The sequence below is a fragment of the Mustelus asterias genome, chromosome 20, assembly GCF_964213995.1.
Source record: "Mustelus asterias chromosome 20, sMusAst1.hap1.1, whole genome shotgun sequence".
Lineage (NCBI taxonomy): Eukaryota > Metazoa > Chordata > Chondrichthyes > Carcharhiniformes > Triakidae > Mustelus > Mustelus asterias.
Window position 1 is genome coordinate 66,516,871 of NC_135820.1, and position 16,686 is coordinate 66,533,556.

General features: G+C 41.4%; 1 protein-coding gene across 8 annotated transcripts in view; it reads right to left on the reverse strand.

Moving 5' to 3' along the window:
• osbpl2b (oxysterol binding protein-like 2b) overlaps positions 1-16,321 on the reverse strand; it is a 74,126-nt gene extending 57,805 nt beyond the window's left edge. For 3 of the 8 annotated variants that reach the window (XM_078236730.1, XM_078236724.1, XM_078236729.1), the window contains exon 1: positions 16,228-16,321. The gene's annotated coding sequence lies outside the window, so the exon portion shown is untranslated. Of the gene's footprint in view, positions 1-7,091; positions 7,201-15,482; positions 15,608-16,227 lie in introns of those variants that run through there. The other 5 variants (XM_078236722.1, XM_078236723.1, XM_078236725.1 and 2 more) reach the window with 5 other exon arrangements.
• Between the last annotated feature and the right edge of the window lie 365 nt (positions 16,322-16,686).

Sequence of the window (16,686 nt, forward strand, 5' to 3'; positions counted from 1 at the left end):
ATGTTAAATGATGTAAAGGACTGTGGATGCTTGATCTACTTGACTACAAGTAATTTTCCAGTAAAATAAATCAAATTATTCATAAAAGGAGGACTGTGGATTGTACAAGAGTATGCTGCAGTTACTAGCTTAGAATTAATTAATAGTGGCACTTTTTGTCTGCCAGATGTCTGACTTGTGGAAATTCATTAGCATGTTTTTAAAAAATCTCCAAGTCAAACTATTGACAAAATGTGAACCCATGAGGATTTGTTTGTTTAACATGGAGTACGCACACATCTCGCAGAGACCAACATTTAATTTACTCAACTCTAAAACCAAGTTGGCTGTGTGAATACAGGGGAAGCTTATCTAGCTAAAACAATGGGGGTTACCCACACAGTTTGTTCAGCTAGATTATCTTACCTCTACTAGTTAGGGTATTGGCTTTCCAGGGCTTCTGGAGCAGACTGAAAAGACTGCTAGCCTCCAGTTACAGGTATAATAATCCTCCAGTGGCTTCTAGAGCAGACTGGGAAGACTGCTAGCCTCCACAATTACAGGTATAACCCTCCTGGATTTTTCAGTGGGCAAGTCCCTACCCTGTTGTAGGCTGCAAAGAGACATAGATAGGATGCAAAGCTGGGCTGAAAAATGGCAAATGGAGTTTAACCCTGATAAATGTGAGGTGATTCATTTTGGTAGGACTAATTTAAATGTGGATTACAGGGTCAAAGGTAGGGTTCTGAAGACTGTGGAGGAACAGAGAGATTTTGGGGTCCATATCCACAGATCTCTAAAGGTTGCCACTCAAGTGGATAGAGCTGTGAAGAAGGCCTACAGTGTGTTAGCTTTTATTAACAGGGGGTTGGAGTTTAAGAGCCGTGGGGTTATGCTGCAACTGTACAGGACCTTGGTGAGACCACATTTGGAATATTGTGTGCAGTTCTGGTCACCTCACTATAAGAAGGATGTGGAAGCGCTGGAAAGAGTGCAGAGGAGATTTACCAGGATGCTGCCTGGTTTGGAGGGTAGGTCTTATGAGGAAAGGTTGAGGGAGCTAGGGCTGTTCTCTCTGGAGCGGAGGAGGCTGAGGGGAGACTTAATAGAGGTTTATAAAATGATGAAGGGGATAGATAGAGTGAACGTTCAAAGACTATTTCCTCAGGTGGATGGAGCTATTACAAGGGGGCATAACTATAGGGTCCATGGTGGAGATATAGGAAGGATATCAGAGGTAGGTTCTTTACACAGAGTGGTTGGGGTGTGGAATGGGCTGCCTGCAGTGATAGTGGAGTCAGACACTTTAGGAACATTTAAGCGGTTATTGGATAGGCACATGGAGCACACCAGGATGATAGGGAGTGGGATAGCTTGATCTTGGTTTCAGATAAAGCTCAGCACAACATCGTGGGCCGAAGGGCCTGTTCTGTGCTGTACTGTTCTATGTTCTAATCAATTAATCAACAGCACTCTAGAGTACTACAGACCTGCCTAGCTCAAACATTGCAAGACAGCCATAGTGGTTTCCATTTATTGAATGCCCCCACTATGACATGTAGATACACAACTGAAACCAGCAAGCCAAAAGAAGGCTATCTATTTGACCCTGTGACATGCTATGGATGTGCCTAGATAGCTCAACAACCAAAAACACTCTGGGGTACAGGTAATTCGACATGGCACATAGTTGAGAAGTCAAAAATATGTAAATCAAGAGTAAAGAAACACCGAAGCTTTTTATGGTCTTCGAGCAAACATAATTCCAACTTGAAGTTTCCTAATCAGCTACAGAAAATAGATGATTGTCCCATCTTTAAAAGCAACAACCATAATGAACTGTAGTGATCTGCAAGTCTGCAGTGCATTGTACACATATGACTTAGAACTGTGTATATTTCCCATTATAAATGGTGTCCACATGCATGATGGAAACCCTCTATGCTGATTATGGTGTAAATTACCTTCAATGGAGGTAATGTAATTCTACCACTAATGGCAGAAATTTACATGGTCAGTTTCCAGTATATAGGTGTAACATCTATAAATAGAAGATATAAAAATATAACTGAATGTATAATTTTTGAGATGGGAAATGAATTATTTTTACGTGCCCTAGTCTAATTATCTTCCACGCTCTAATACTGTTTCACTTGAAGACTATACTTAGCCTTGACATCTCTTGCACAGACACAGGAGGCTGATTAGTGACCTACCTTCTATTTAACCCAAATACTTTCTACAATCTTCCTGTATGTCCTGGATTATTTGTACATTTCAAAAATTGAAATGTAATGTTTGTACACACAACTAGTCAACTTTTTTTCATTATAATTTATGATGGGAATTGTCTATGCCAGCCTGTCATGCTTTAATTACACCATCGTTGCAGCGGTAGAGTTTTAGAATCTTAGTTTACAGTGCAGTGCTCCTCAACCTATGCTGCCAAGTAATTCCTGTGTTCCAACCAGCTCTACAACTCTGTTCCCAATTTATCATACAGTTTGTTCAACTATCTAAGAAGTACATGACTTCAAAATGGGATCGAATTATACCTGATCCAATCATTTTCCCCAATCTCACCATCAAAGTACTGCATCTAGTCTTAAATCCCATGTGCAAAGCCACAAGAACTTGATCTTAGCCAATTAAAGATTGAGATTTTACATGACAGTGGAACAAAGTAAGATACATACATCTGTAAAATGCAATATATTCTGAAGTTAGATTATAAAACAACATGCATCTTTATAATAAACAAATTTTTGATGTTACAAAATTTACTACATTCCCTCTTCCAACCAATACCAAAATGACTGATGTCAAATTTAACATTTATACCAGAAATAGCACTAGTAAGCTGGATCAGTAGATAAGAAAGTGAAGTTCACTTCAAAGTGAATTAGTGATGTTCTTCCTTGATATATGTATATATAGATATATTGCCCCAAACTTGCAGACAGGTGTTTCTCTCACTATATAACCAATTGTCTCTCTCTCTTTAATGGAGAGAGATACCTATGGTCCTTTGTGCTCAATGGTTAATTGCCGATTTCCATTCCCACATGGTTACTAAATCCACAAATCATATCTGTTCACCAAAAATACTGATTTAAATTTTGAAAAATTTAATTGTTACTCTTAACCCTGTGTATGTATCCAAAACATTGGCACTATCTTGTAATCTAATATGGCAATGTAGTATGACAGAATTCTGTTCGTAAACATCTATTCATTTATTGGTGTATCACAGCAGTGGTCAAATTAGTTCCCAATTTACTTGTTTTAATATTAGCAGCATAGATGATTTCTGACTAATTAACCTATCAATCAGTGGATTGAAAATTAACATTTAACCTCTCTACTCGAACGTAACTTTTAAAGTTCAAAGTCCAAAATCCACATTTCCATGAAAACACTGCCAGTGTCTAAAGATTATGATGATATCCTAGGAAAGTAGGCACACTTATTGCTGGGTGTGCAAAATATTTTAAAGGTCCAAGGCAACCCCAATACTGGTGACCACCTTTTGATGAAGTGGGTGGTGGGGATGACAGCAGCCCTTTTTTCTTTTAGCTGCTACAAGGAGCAACTCCTTGTTTCTCCTGGTTTCACACAACTTACTTTGTTGGTTGACTGTTTTGCCTAAATGCATCTCACAATGGGGGCCTCAAATACATAGAACATAGAAAACCTACAGTGCAGAAGGAGGCCATTCGGCCCATCGAGTCTGCACCGACCACAATCCCACCCAGGCCCTACCCCCACATATTTTACCCGCTAATCCCTCTAACCTACTCATCTCAGGACTCGAAGGGGCAATTTTTAACCTGGCCAATCAACCTAACCCGCACATCTTTGGACTGTGGGAGGAAACCGGAGCACCCGGAGGAAACCCACGCAAACACGAGGAGAATGTGCAAACTCCACACAGACAGTGACCCGAGCCGGGAATCGAACCCGGGACCCTGGAGCTGTGAAGCAGCAGTGCTAACCACTGTGCTACCGTGCCGCCCACTGGGCCCTTGATTATAGTAAGAAGTTTAACAACACCAGGTTAAAGTCCAACAGGTTTATTTGGTAGCAAAAGCCACACAAGCTTTCGGAGCTCCAAGCCCCTTCTTCAGGTGAGTGGGAATTCTGTTCACAAACAGGACATATAAAGACACACTCAATTTACATGAGTAATGGTTGGAATGCGAATACTTACAGCTAATCAAGTCTTTAAGAAACAAAACGTGAGTGGAGAGAGCATCAAGACAGGCTAAAAAGATGTGTATTGTCTCCAGACAAGACAACCAGTGAAACTCTGCAGGTCCAGGCAACTGTGGGGGTTACAGATAGTGTGACATGAACCCAATATCCCGGTTGAGGCCGTCCTCGTGTGTGCGGAACTTGGCTATCAGTTTCTGCTCAGCGACTCTGCGCCGTTGTGTGTCGCGAAGGCTGCCTTGGAGAACGCTTACCCGAATATCAGAGGCCGAATGCACGTGACCGCTGAAGTGCTCCCCAACAGGAAGAGAACAGTCTTGCCTGGTGATTGTCGAGCGGTGTTCATTCATCCATTGTCGCAGCGTCTGCATAGTTTCCCCAATGTACCATGCCTCGGGACATCCTTTCCTGCAGCGTATCAGGTAGACAACGTTGGCCGAGTTGCAACAGTATGTACCGTGTACCTGGTGGATGATGTTCACAGTTGCCTGGACCTGCAGAGTTTCACTGGCTGTCTTGTCTGGAGACAATACACATCTTTTTAGCCTGTCTTGATGCTCTCTCCACTCACGTTGTTTTGTTTCTTAAAGACTTGATTAGTTGTAAGTATTTGCATTCCAACCATTATTCATGTAAATTGAGTCGGTGTCTTTATATGCCCTGTTTGTGAACAGAATTCCCACTCACCTGAAGAAGGGGCTTGGAGCTCCAAAAGCTTGTGTGGCTTTTGCTACCAATTAAACCTGTTGGACTTTAACCTGGTGTTGTTAAACTTCTTACTGTGTTTACCCCAGTCCAACGCCAGCATCTCCACACCCTTGATTATAAACAAATATGAGGCCAATGCCCATTTCAAGCATAGATGCTGCTCAACGCTCATCTAATTACAAGTTTAGGAGTCTGTTTAGTTTCTCAAGTTCTGGGCCAAATGACCCTTCATGCATCCTGTAGCACAGATAAAACCATTGTTTTATCCACCCACTCACTGAAGAGCAGCAGAGTTCTCCCTAGTATTCCGGTAAATGTTTTTCTTTCAATTATTCATCTTAAAATCATGAGCAAGGATCACTCTTCTGCTCTTCTAAGCAAGTGAGTTAGCACATTTCTATCCAGAAGCCTCCAATCTCCCTAGCAGTTGGTATGCAAGGGATCTGGTCACCTAAATGTACAGGATAATGAAATAGTTGCAGCATTCCCTATGAAAAAGTGTCAGTCTTAAAAATGTATGGAGAAGCGCAGTTGTATTTCATGTAGCTGCAACAACAGTGTTAATGGTAGATTTTGTTACTCAACAATGAGTGTGCCTACTTTCCTATCATCATAACCTTTAGAACTGGCATTGTTTTCATGGCAATGTGGATTTTGGACTTTCAAAGTTACGTTCAAGTACAGAGGTCAAATGATAATATTCAATCCACTGATAGGATAATTAGTCAGAAATCATCTAGGCTGCTATTAAAACATAATCTAGCCTGGCTCAAGAGGTGCCACCTTTTGGTTGAGACTTTAATCTAAGGTTCCCTCATATGGATGCTAAGAGCTCATGACACGATCTAAAGAAGAGCAGATAGTTTTTCAATTAACAACAATTATAGCCATTTATCTTTGTCATTTTTGGAATCTGCTGTGCATGAATTGGGTGGCATATTTTCATACATTATAATAGTGACTTCTTCCATGGATCTCCATGTTAATCTTGCTCTGGAGGCATGGACCACCTTCGTTGGTTCACTTGTGCAGTTTGCAAGGCTCTTTAGCAGGATAATTCTTTATCTATCTTAATCCCTTTTACTATCATTCTCCACCATCAGCATCAGACTTTCTAAATCATGTTTTCTTATTACATGCCCAAAAAATTCCAATTATCTCTTGCTGATCTTGGTCAAGAGTTTCAGATTTTACTAGCACCTCTTCCCTGGTAGTGTAACTTATCCAAGATATCCTAATTATTTACCTCAAAAAAACCATCCCACCAGCCTTAATTCTTTTCTGCATTGCTCTATGGATTATCCAACACTCAATTCTATATGTCAAAATTGGTGCGGGATAGTTTTGTTTTCATAGCTAATTTTAATATTTTTTCATTTTGAAATGCAAAGCAATACAATTATGAAGCCCTCTGGGGGCTTTTGGTTTATAGCCCAAGTCCAAAGGGATTGGGTGTAGTCAATATTTTTCAGTAAACCAAAATAATGCAAAGGTTGTTATACGTTAAATCTATGGATCAAACTATATTGCCTATATAATGATACCTTAAGAGTAAAATGCCTGGAAAGTTCTCTCACTTGAGTGAAATATCTGGTGTTTAAATTCAAAGGTGAGAGAGGCGCATTAGCAACATTTAAGAGGCATCTGGATGGGTACATGAATAGGAAGGGAATAGGGGGATACGGACCGAGTAAGGGTTGTTTTTTAAGATAGGGCAACATGATCGGCACAGGCTTGGTGGGCCGGAGGGCCTGTTCCTGTGCTGTACTTTTCTTTATTCTTTGACAGGGAAGTGCTCCATTGACAGATTAAGTAGTTAAAAGCATTTTCAGATCTACAGTCAAAATGTAACACCTGATGACCGTAATCCTCAAAGTCTAAAACTTGAAAAACTAGAAAGTAGTCAATGAGTGATTTTTCAAATATCTATAATATCTTTATGCCACCAATTGCCTTCTCCTTCATTCCTAGAGACACTAGTTAATTAATTCTGGGAAGAGTGAAGCAGCAAAATAATACGTACATAGAAATATAAAGCACAGAAAGAGACCATTCAGCCCAACCAATCAACGCTTATGCTAATGCTCCACTCAAAACCTCTTCCATCATTCCTCATCTAAAATAAGTATAATCCTCTCTTCCCTCCTGCTCATATGATTAGCTAGCCTCCCCTTAAATGTATATATATTCACCTCAGGAGTTGCACATTTGCACTGCTCTCTTCGGAATTCCGTATTGGATTTCTTGGTGACTATCTTATAATAGAAGGTCGCTTGTGCTTTTCCTCAAGTTGGAATAGTCCTATCAAAAACGTTGAAAATTTTAAATACTTCTATGAAGTTACATTTCAGTCTTCTCTCTTTTTAAGAGAAGAAACACCCAGGCTGTTCACGCTTTCTCAAAAGGCATACCCAGCAGTTTTGGTATCATCCTTGTAAATTTTTTTTGCATCTTGTACAGTGCCCCTAATCCTTTTTTATAATACTGTATACAGTATTCCTTACTTACCAAAATGTAACAACTGATTGTCATGCTCTTCCCTCCTGTTCATGTACTTAGTGCTAAACTTTGTCTTTAATAATCCATGGTGCCTCATTAGCATGTAGCTCGCTCTTGTTTTTAGTGGACTATGCATAGGAACAGGAGTAGGCCATTGAACCCTTTGAGCCCGCTTTGCCATTCAATAAGATCATGGCTGATCTATGGCCTATATCCCTTGATACCCCTGCTCAATACAAATTTGTCCATCTCAGACTTAAACCCAACAATTGAACCAGCATCTACTGCCGTTTGAGGAAGAGAGTTCCAAACCTCCCCCATGTAGAACTGTTTACTAACATCTCTCCAGAATGGCTTGGCCCTAATTTTTAGATTATGGCCCCTGGTTCTAGAGCCTTCATCTAGTGGAAACAGTTTATCTTTATATGTAAATATTTTGTAGACTTCTATCAGATCACCCCTCAACCTTTGAGTTTGAGAAAATAAAGGCCTAATTTGTCTATTCAGACATTCTTTTGAGGAGGTGTCACTGAGTAATTATTAATACTAGTTGATTTTTCCCTCCCCTACTCCGAAACTATGACATTTCTATTTGTCCATAGCTGCTATCAGTACTAGTTTACTGATTATATGTCATATCTAAGATCTTGTGGTCTGCAAGACAGCTTCACACCTCAAAAAAAAATTTACCAATGGAGATGCCGATGAAATTTAACACGCACATTATGACTAGTTTTTAAGCAGAGAATCGTAACTCAATAGTAAACAGTTTAAACCTATCAGATTTAAATTCCAAGTATAACTTAAAATGCCACTTAGGTATCAGTCAAAACTGATAGACTTTTAAAACTCAATCACTTTCCTGTTAAATGCCCAGTTGCATCAATTCACATTCCTGGAGATTGTATCAAAAATCTAACCCGATAAATGAGCATCTAATCACTTTCTGCGAGCCTGGGCTGAAATCATAGCCATTTGATAAATTTGGTGAATTAAATTGTTTGGAACTGTATTTATGAAAACTTATAGAAGTTACAACATGAAAAAACACAGGCCAACTGGCCACTAGTCCAGATCAACATTTATCCTTCATGCGAGGTATTATTTTAATAGCATCTACCCACTATGTTCCCATTTCCTTTCAACTCCTTGTCCCCATGTACCAATCTAACCTAATCTTGAATATTGACTCAACAATTAATCCTCGAAATCTTAACACTTCAAGTTGAATATCTATAGTGAGAGCAATAATTTGTGGTCCAAATTTTGGATTCATTTTAAAAAGCGTCTCCTATCAATAACTTTTCTACTGCTGAAAATGTAGGCGCAAACATTCACTAGTTTATGCTCAAGATGCATTTTACATCTTGTCATTTCAATCAATGGGAACATTCTCCAGTATTTTGAAGTAGAGCATTGAAACTGCTGACCATGCTTAATATTGGCTTAGGTTTGTCTTGGTGAATGAGGGGACAAAATGATGGAAATTAGTTATGAGGCTATGGAATTAGTCAGAGGTGTGCAGCACAGAAAAATACCTTTCAGCCTCTTAAGTCAACATTAAGCATGGTCAGCAGCTTCAATGCTCTACTTCAGAATACTGGAGAATGTTCCTGTTGATTAAAATGAAAGATGAAAAATGCATCTTGCACATAAACAAGTGAATGCTTATGTCTGCATTTTCAGCAATAGAAAAAAGTTATTGATGAGACTTTTTTAAAACAATTTGGACCACAAACTATTGCTCTCACCATAAATATTCACTTTGAAGTGTTAAGATATTAAATGCATTGTTCTGGAGTTTTGGAAGCGCATTCTAGTCAGGTGATCTACCATTCATATAAACAAAGTACACACCCCGCAAAATTCATATGTTTTGAGTAAATTATTTTTACAGCTAGAGACCGTACTATAGCAATTTTGTCTGGACCATCAGTACTACACATTATAGCCTAAAAATTTTGATCTGATCTAATTGTATTCTAGAGCACGCTTTATTTTCAGCCTTATGATAAACTGATAGCTAAGTGCTTTCATGCTTCTTTCCAAAACAAGACCTTCAATCTTCTTGCCAGTATCTTCAATTCTCATTGAACTGAGTGGAAATTCTCCCTGTGCAATAAATTGTAAAATACTTTAGAAATGAGCAAACAACCTTGTTACATGTAGCAGATACATTTATAAAGGCTTGCCTAAGGTTTTCAGAACTTTCAACTCAGATGTATATTCTTGTCAATAACAATTTGCAAGAAGTTTCTTCCAGCCTACATCTATTCTACCAGATCAAAATTATTTATAATCAAAAACCAAAATATGACAAAATAATTAGTACATACTATTCTATAGTACATCACCCTCCCTGTACAAATGTTAAAACAAAGGTTTTCACTTACAGTTCCCTGAATTTCTCCAGGGCATCTTGCATCTGATGGAACACACCTGATATATTCATCTTCTATTGCAACCTGCTACAATTAAATAATAAATATGCTAGGGCAAGACCCACTTTCTAAACAAATCAGATTTTTATTAGCTTCGCCTCATCTCAACAAAAGAAGACAGAATCCCAAGAAATGTTATCTAAAGATTTGACAAATCAACTGGTGAACCTTCAAATGGAATCAAAATTTCCTACCATTACTTTGAGCTAATTTGTCAAGTCATCAGCAAAGTCCTGTCATAGAGAAACCAGCGCTTTTTCAAGGAAAACTCTTTCACTAGTGCACTGGACTAGTAATCCAGAGGCTCAGGCTAATGCTCAGGCCACATGGGTTTAAACCCCACCACGTTGGCTGAACTCAAATTCAATTAATAAAAAAAACTGGAACGTGACAGCTATCATAAATTGTAAAAACCCATCTGGTTCATCCACTAATGTTGGGCGGAGAGGTGGCAGATGGAATTTAATCCGGATAAATGCGAAGTGATGCATTTTGGAAGAAATAATGTCGGGAGGAGTTATACAATAAATGGCAGAGACATCAGGAGTATAGAAACACAGAGGGACCTAGGTGTGCAAGTCCACAAATCCTTGAAGGTGGCAACACAGGTGGAGAAGGTGGTGAAGAAGGCATATGGTATGCTTGCCTTTATAGGACGGGGTATAGAGTATAAAAGCTGGAGTCTGATGATGCAGCTGTATAGAACGCTGGTTAGGCCACATTTGGAGTACTGCGTCCAGTTCTGGTCGCCGCACTACCAGAAGGACGTGGAGGCATTGGAGAGAGTGCAGAGAAGGTTTACCAGGATGTTGCCTGGTATGGAGGGTCTTAGCTATGAGGAGAGATTGGGTAGACTGGGGTTGTTCTCCTTGGAAAGACGGAGAATGAGGGGAGATCTAATAGAGGTATACAAGATTATGAAGGGTATTGATAGGGTGAACAGTGGGAAGCTTTTTCCCAGGTCGGAGGTGACGATCACGAGGGGTCACGGGCTCAAGCTGAGAGGGGCGAAGTATAACTCAGACATCAGAGGGACGTTTTTTACACAGAGGGTGGTGGGGGCCTGGAATGCGCTGCCAAGTAGGGTGGTGGAGGCAGGCACGCTGACATCGTTTAAGACTTACCTGGATAGTCACATGAGCAGCCTGGGAATGGAGGGATACAAACGATTGGTCTAGTTGGACCAAGGAGCGGCACAGGCTTGGAGGGCCGAAGGGCCTGTTTCCTGTGCTGTACTGTTCTTTGTTCTTTCAGGAAGGCAATCTGCCATCCTTAATCAATCTGGGCTACATGTAACTCCATACCCACAGCAATGTGGTCGACTCTTAACTGACCTCTGCAATGGCCAAGCTAGCCACTCAGTTCGAGGTCAAATAGGAATGAGCAACAAATGCTGGCCTTGCCAGCAATGCCCACATCCCATGAAAGAATTTTTTTTTTTAAACCCCGTAAAGGACAGATGTATAAAAAAGAAAAAGACAGCTCAACACCTCCTTCGCAAGGATAACTGGGGATTAACAATAATTGCTGATCTAAGCAGCCCCATGCCCACATCCCACGGATGAATGAAAAAAAGGAGGAATGCAATTGCTTAGGGTGAGAGGATACACTTAGCACAGTTGACTTAAGCAAAATGAATGCATCAAAAAAAAAACTTTTGTCAAAACCAATGGTCTGGAAGGTTTTTGTAATTTTGGTAATGAAACAAATCTAACTAAATAATTCAAGAAAACCTTGTAATGTCAAAATTTAATTTTAACAATTAGGGCTATGTCTGGAAATGTGACAGAGTATCTTTATCATAGCAGGCCATTTCTTCTTAAGGTGATACGCTTGCAGTAAAAGGGTCAAGGTAGGGAATTGAGCCAAATGACTTGAATGCTATGAAACCTCTACCACCTTTTTTAAAAAGAGGAAATGTTTGCTTGCGGAATTTCTAAAAAAAAATTTATATTATTTGTAAAATGTCTAATTAACTTGAAAAGAAAGCAGTGTAAATATGTATTTTAGCTTACTGATGTAAAAATACAGAAATATATGTTATACTATTTACTTACCACTTGACAAAAACTTGCTTCAAATGGGTAATTGTTTTTCCCTCCACAATTGTTTCTATCTTATAAACCCAAATAACTGGCATTTTTTTTTGTCCTACAGAACAATGTGGTAAATTTACAGTATTTGCAGAAGCTGCAGAAACTAGAAACAGCTTATTTGTTATTTTCTTGACTCCTTGCATCCCACAGCACATTTGTAGTTTCTGCTGAAGCTGTGCTGGATTGCAGCATCTTGCAGAGAGTGCATTTTCTTCATAGCTATTTGTACATTTTTGCACTATTGTAAATTTTCTATTTGGTTTTAGAAAAATCTGGATAATACAATTCCAAAGAAGCAGGAATAACTACATCCACATAGTTTAAAGCAGCTAGGGCTCATTATTTTCCATCTCCTTAACATGGTCATTGTGTAATATAGTTCCACAGGACAAGTGAATCATCAACCACCATGATGACTTCTCTCAAAGACTTTTCTTTAAGAGCCAGAAATCTTTATAAGTCAGTCAAATTTGCAACTCAAGCATCATTCCACAGAGGATCTAATCTATCCAAGACTGAGTTCTGGAAGAGCTATCCAATTAGTTCCATTTCAATACTGTTTCCCTCTAAACTTTATAATTCCTTTTGAAAAAGTTATTAGTCAGAGGTGTACAACATCAAAAAAAGGCCCATTGCATCTGCGCTGGTCAAAGACAAACCACCCAACCATTCTAATTCCATTTTCCAACACCTGGCCCATGGCCTTGGCATCGCAAGTGCACATCTAAATCCTTTGCCTCCACCATGCTTCCAGGTAGTGAATTCCAGGCTCCCACCATCCTCTGGGTGAAAAACATTTTGCTCACATCTCCTCTAAACCTCCTGCCCCTTATCTTAAATCTATGCCCCCTACTCATTCCTCGTCACCAAGGGGAAAAGTTTCTTCCTGTGACTCCATCTATGCCCCTCATAATTTATACATCTCAATCATGACCCCTTCAGTCTCTTCTGCTCCAAGGAAAACAACCCCAGTCTATCCAATCTCTCTTCATAACTAAAACTCTCCCACCCAGGAAACATCCTGGTAAATATCTTCTGCATCCTTTCCAATGCGATCACATCTCTCCTACAATTTGATTTGTCACATGTATTAGTATAGTGAAAAGTATTGTTTCTTGCATGCTGGACAGACAAAGCATACTGTTCATAGAGAAGGAAAGGAGAGAGAGTGCAGAATGTGGTGTTACAGTCATAGCTAGGGTGTAGAGAAAGATCAATTTAGTGTGAGGTAGGCCCATTCAAAAGTCTGACAGCAGCAGGGAAGAAGCTGTTCTTGAGTCGGTTGGTACGTGACCTCAGACTTTTGTATCTTTTTCCCAACAGAAGAAGGTGGAAGAGACCATGTCCGTTTTCCGAGGCAGCAAGAAGTGTAGACAGAGTCAATGGATGGAAGGCTGGTTTGCCTGATGGATTGGACTACATTCACAATCTTTTTTAGTTTCTTACGGTCTTGGGCAGAGCAGGAGCCATACCAAGTTGTGATACAACCAGCAAGAATGTTTTCTACGGTGCATCTGTAAAAACAATTTCCTTTGTTTTGTTGCCATTGAAGGAGAGATTGTCGTCGCACCAGTTCACCAGATTCTCTATCTCATTCCTGTACTCAGTCTCGTCATTATTTGAGATCCAACTGACCACGGTGGTGTCATCAGAAACTTGAAAATTGAGTTGATGGGGAATTTGGCCACACCATCATAGGTATATAACGAGTATAGTAGGGGCCTGAGGACACAAACTTGTGGAGCACCGGTGTTGAGGATGATCGTGGAGTTGCTGCTGTTGTCTATCCTTACTGATTATGAATGTGGATTCCAGACCTGCACACAATGCTCTAGCTGTGGCCTAACCAACATCTTATACAGTTCCAGCATACCCTCCCTGCTCTTAAACTGTATGCCTCAGCTAATAAAGACAAGCCTCCAAAGCTCATCCTCCAAGGAGCCAAGCTTTCTTTACTCTTCCTTTTTCACATACCACTAGATAAATACTTGTTATTTAAGTCAAAATGTTCTTCACCTACAGGCGAGCACCATTTTGGATGTATGACATTTGTGACAGTGATGCAATAAATGCTTGCTGGAGTCAGGAGGCTTGAGCACAATAGGTGACAACTCAGTGATGTACCGAGAGTGCACTGCATTGTTGGAGATGCTGTCTTTCATATCACAGGTTAAACCGAAGCCCCATTTGCCCTCTCAGGCGAGATCCCATGGCACTTTTCTGAAAAAAAGCATGCAAGTTATCTCCAGTGTCCTGGGTGATATTTATCCCTCAAGCAACATCACGAAAACAGATTATCTGGTCATTATCACACTGATGTTTGAGGGAGCTTACTGTGCACAATTTGGCTGCCACAGTAACTACAATTAAAACTTCCTTCATTTGGTGTAAAGCACTTTGGGATGCCCTGGTCGAAGTATTATTGTTTTTTTATTTGGAAGTCAGGAAAACTCCTGAGTGTTCATTTGAACTCAAAATCACCCAAAAGTAAAGTGACAAACATTGTCCTTCCAACAGGTTACGTCTGAAAAATAAAAACATTCTGAGCCAGGTAACACCAAGTCTTGGCTGAATTATCGACATGTTCCACCACTGTCAATTTACTAGAAGTATAACTTGCATAATTGCCTGCTTGGTAACAAGATAAATTAAGTTAATATTGTAACACAAGGAGGTATTAATCACATGAGAAGGTAAGTTGCAAAGATTCAAGTTACAGAGTCGGTATAGCAGTGCTTTCAAGTGTAAAATCTCAAGTTTACACTGATGTAACTATATATTATTGCTCGCGAGTCTCAAATACATTATCGGAAAGGCTGCAGCAGGTAATAAGAGAAGGGGGGGGGGGCGGGGAGGAGAGAAATCAATCAACTGCAATAATGCGTCCCGACTGAGAATAGATTTGATTTCAGGTGACCTCGTAGCAAGCCTTCAGCCAGAAAAGGGAATTTACACAGTCGACTATGCATTTCAACTGGAGGAAGTTCTTCGCTCTGGAATATTGATCATTCACGCGTATTAAACATGGCTCTTGGAGGAGAAGAGGAGACGGCTACCGGCGGCTGTGAACTTTTGGGTGACAAGATTAAATGTGTACACTCACTGAGCGGCAAGTCTCTCGGTACTTGGGGACACGTACGGCCGAGCTGGGGGGATGGGTGAGGCAAAAAAACAACTATAGTGAACTGATGTGTGTGTGGGGTGGGTGTGTATAATCCCACATTTGGGCACGTCAAAGGAGGCCCTGTCCAAGCAGGGCTACCCAAGGACAAACGCCACCGTCCTTTTCATGGACAAACACACGCACACATCCAGCCAGCCAGCCGGCCGGGCCGGGCAGTGACCACCCTCCCGGCCAACCCCACATCCCCTCACAAGATGACACTTTGCGCGGAACAAACGCTATCTTGTCACGTCCAACTTCATTTTATTTTTGGCTTTCATTCCACATTCCTCTGAAGGAGAAGGTGGAGCAACCGCCGAACAAACATTGTTAAGATATATTTATACGAAATAAAACACAGAGGGGGGGGAAAACATGAGCTACCTGCCACCTCGGCCGCTTCTGATCGCGAGATTATCCACCTCAAAGTTGTCAAGTGCTCAGAAAGCAGCAGCAGCAGCACCGCGGCGGCGGAAACGCAACCGCCCCGACTGATTGACAGCGACATCGCCCTATCGGCGCGCCCCATCCACGCACTGACGGGAGCCCGGTGACCAATAAGGAAGGGGCTTGGAGGGAGGGGGCGGGATCTGGGGGCGCGCACGGAAGCTGGCGATCTCGCTCGAGCTCCGTTAACCGCCCCGACTTGATTGACAGCAGCATCCTCCCATCGGCGTGCGCGATTCAAGCACTTGACGGGGAGACGGTGACCAATAAGGAAGGGGCTTGGAGGGAGGGGGCGGGATATGGGGGGGAAGGGATGAAAAGGGGGAGGATTCAAGTGCGCGCACTGGAAGCTCGAGCTCCGTCAACCGCTCCGACTTGATTGACAGCGGAATTATCCTATCAGCGTGCGCGGTTCCAGTTCTAAATAGGAGCCCGTGACGTTTTCAGACCAATCGGAAAGGGGTTTGGGTAAGGGAAGGGGCGGGACTAGAGAGGGGGAGGGGCGCTGGGCGTTTGCTCGAGCTTCGTCAACCCCGCCGCTTCGGGCTTCAAATGGACGCCGTGATTTTTCTTTCCCTTCTTCCCCCACCCCACGTTTTAAAAAAGAAAGTAGAGTTTGTGACAGATAATTTGAGTTCACAAGCCAAAGAATTACTGACGGTGTCGGGGTTTATTTACTCACCGGCAAGCGGGGGGGATGGGCCTGTTTTCCAGCCGACACCGCACCACAAAACAAACGGCCCCGTGTTGACGGCGCCTGCCTGCCTTCGCCTCTCGCGAGAGTTGCTTCAAATCGCGGACCCCGCCTGCAGCAGCATCCAGAATTTCCTGGGTTGCAATCAGCTGGAGCCACGAGCTCGCCAGTGCAACATTCCCTAAGCTTATCGTGCTATTGCTTCTCGGATTTTTATCTACGATCAGGCTTCAGATCATTGTGGCACAGCGGTTAGCACTGCTGCCTGGGACCCTGGGTTTGATTCCTGGCTTGAGTCACAGTGTGGGATTTGCACGTTCTCCCCGTGTCTGTGTGGGTTTCCTCCGACTGCTCATGGTTTCCTCCCAAAGTCCAAAAGATGTGCTGGCTAGGTGCATTGGCTACGCTAAATTCTCCCTCAGCGTATCCAAACAGGTGTTGGAATGT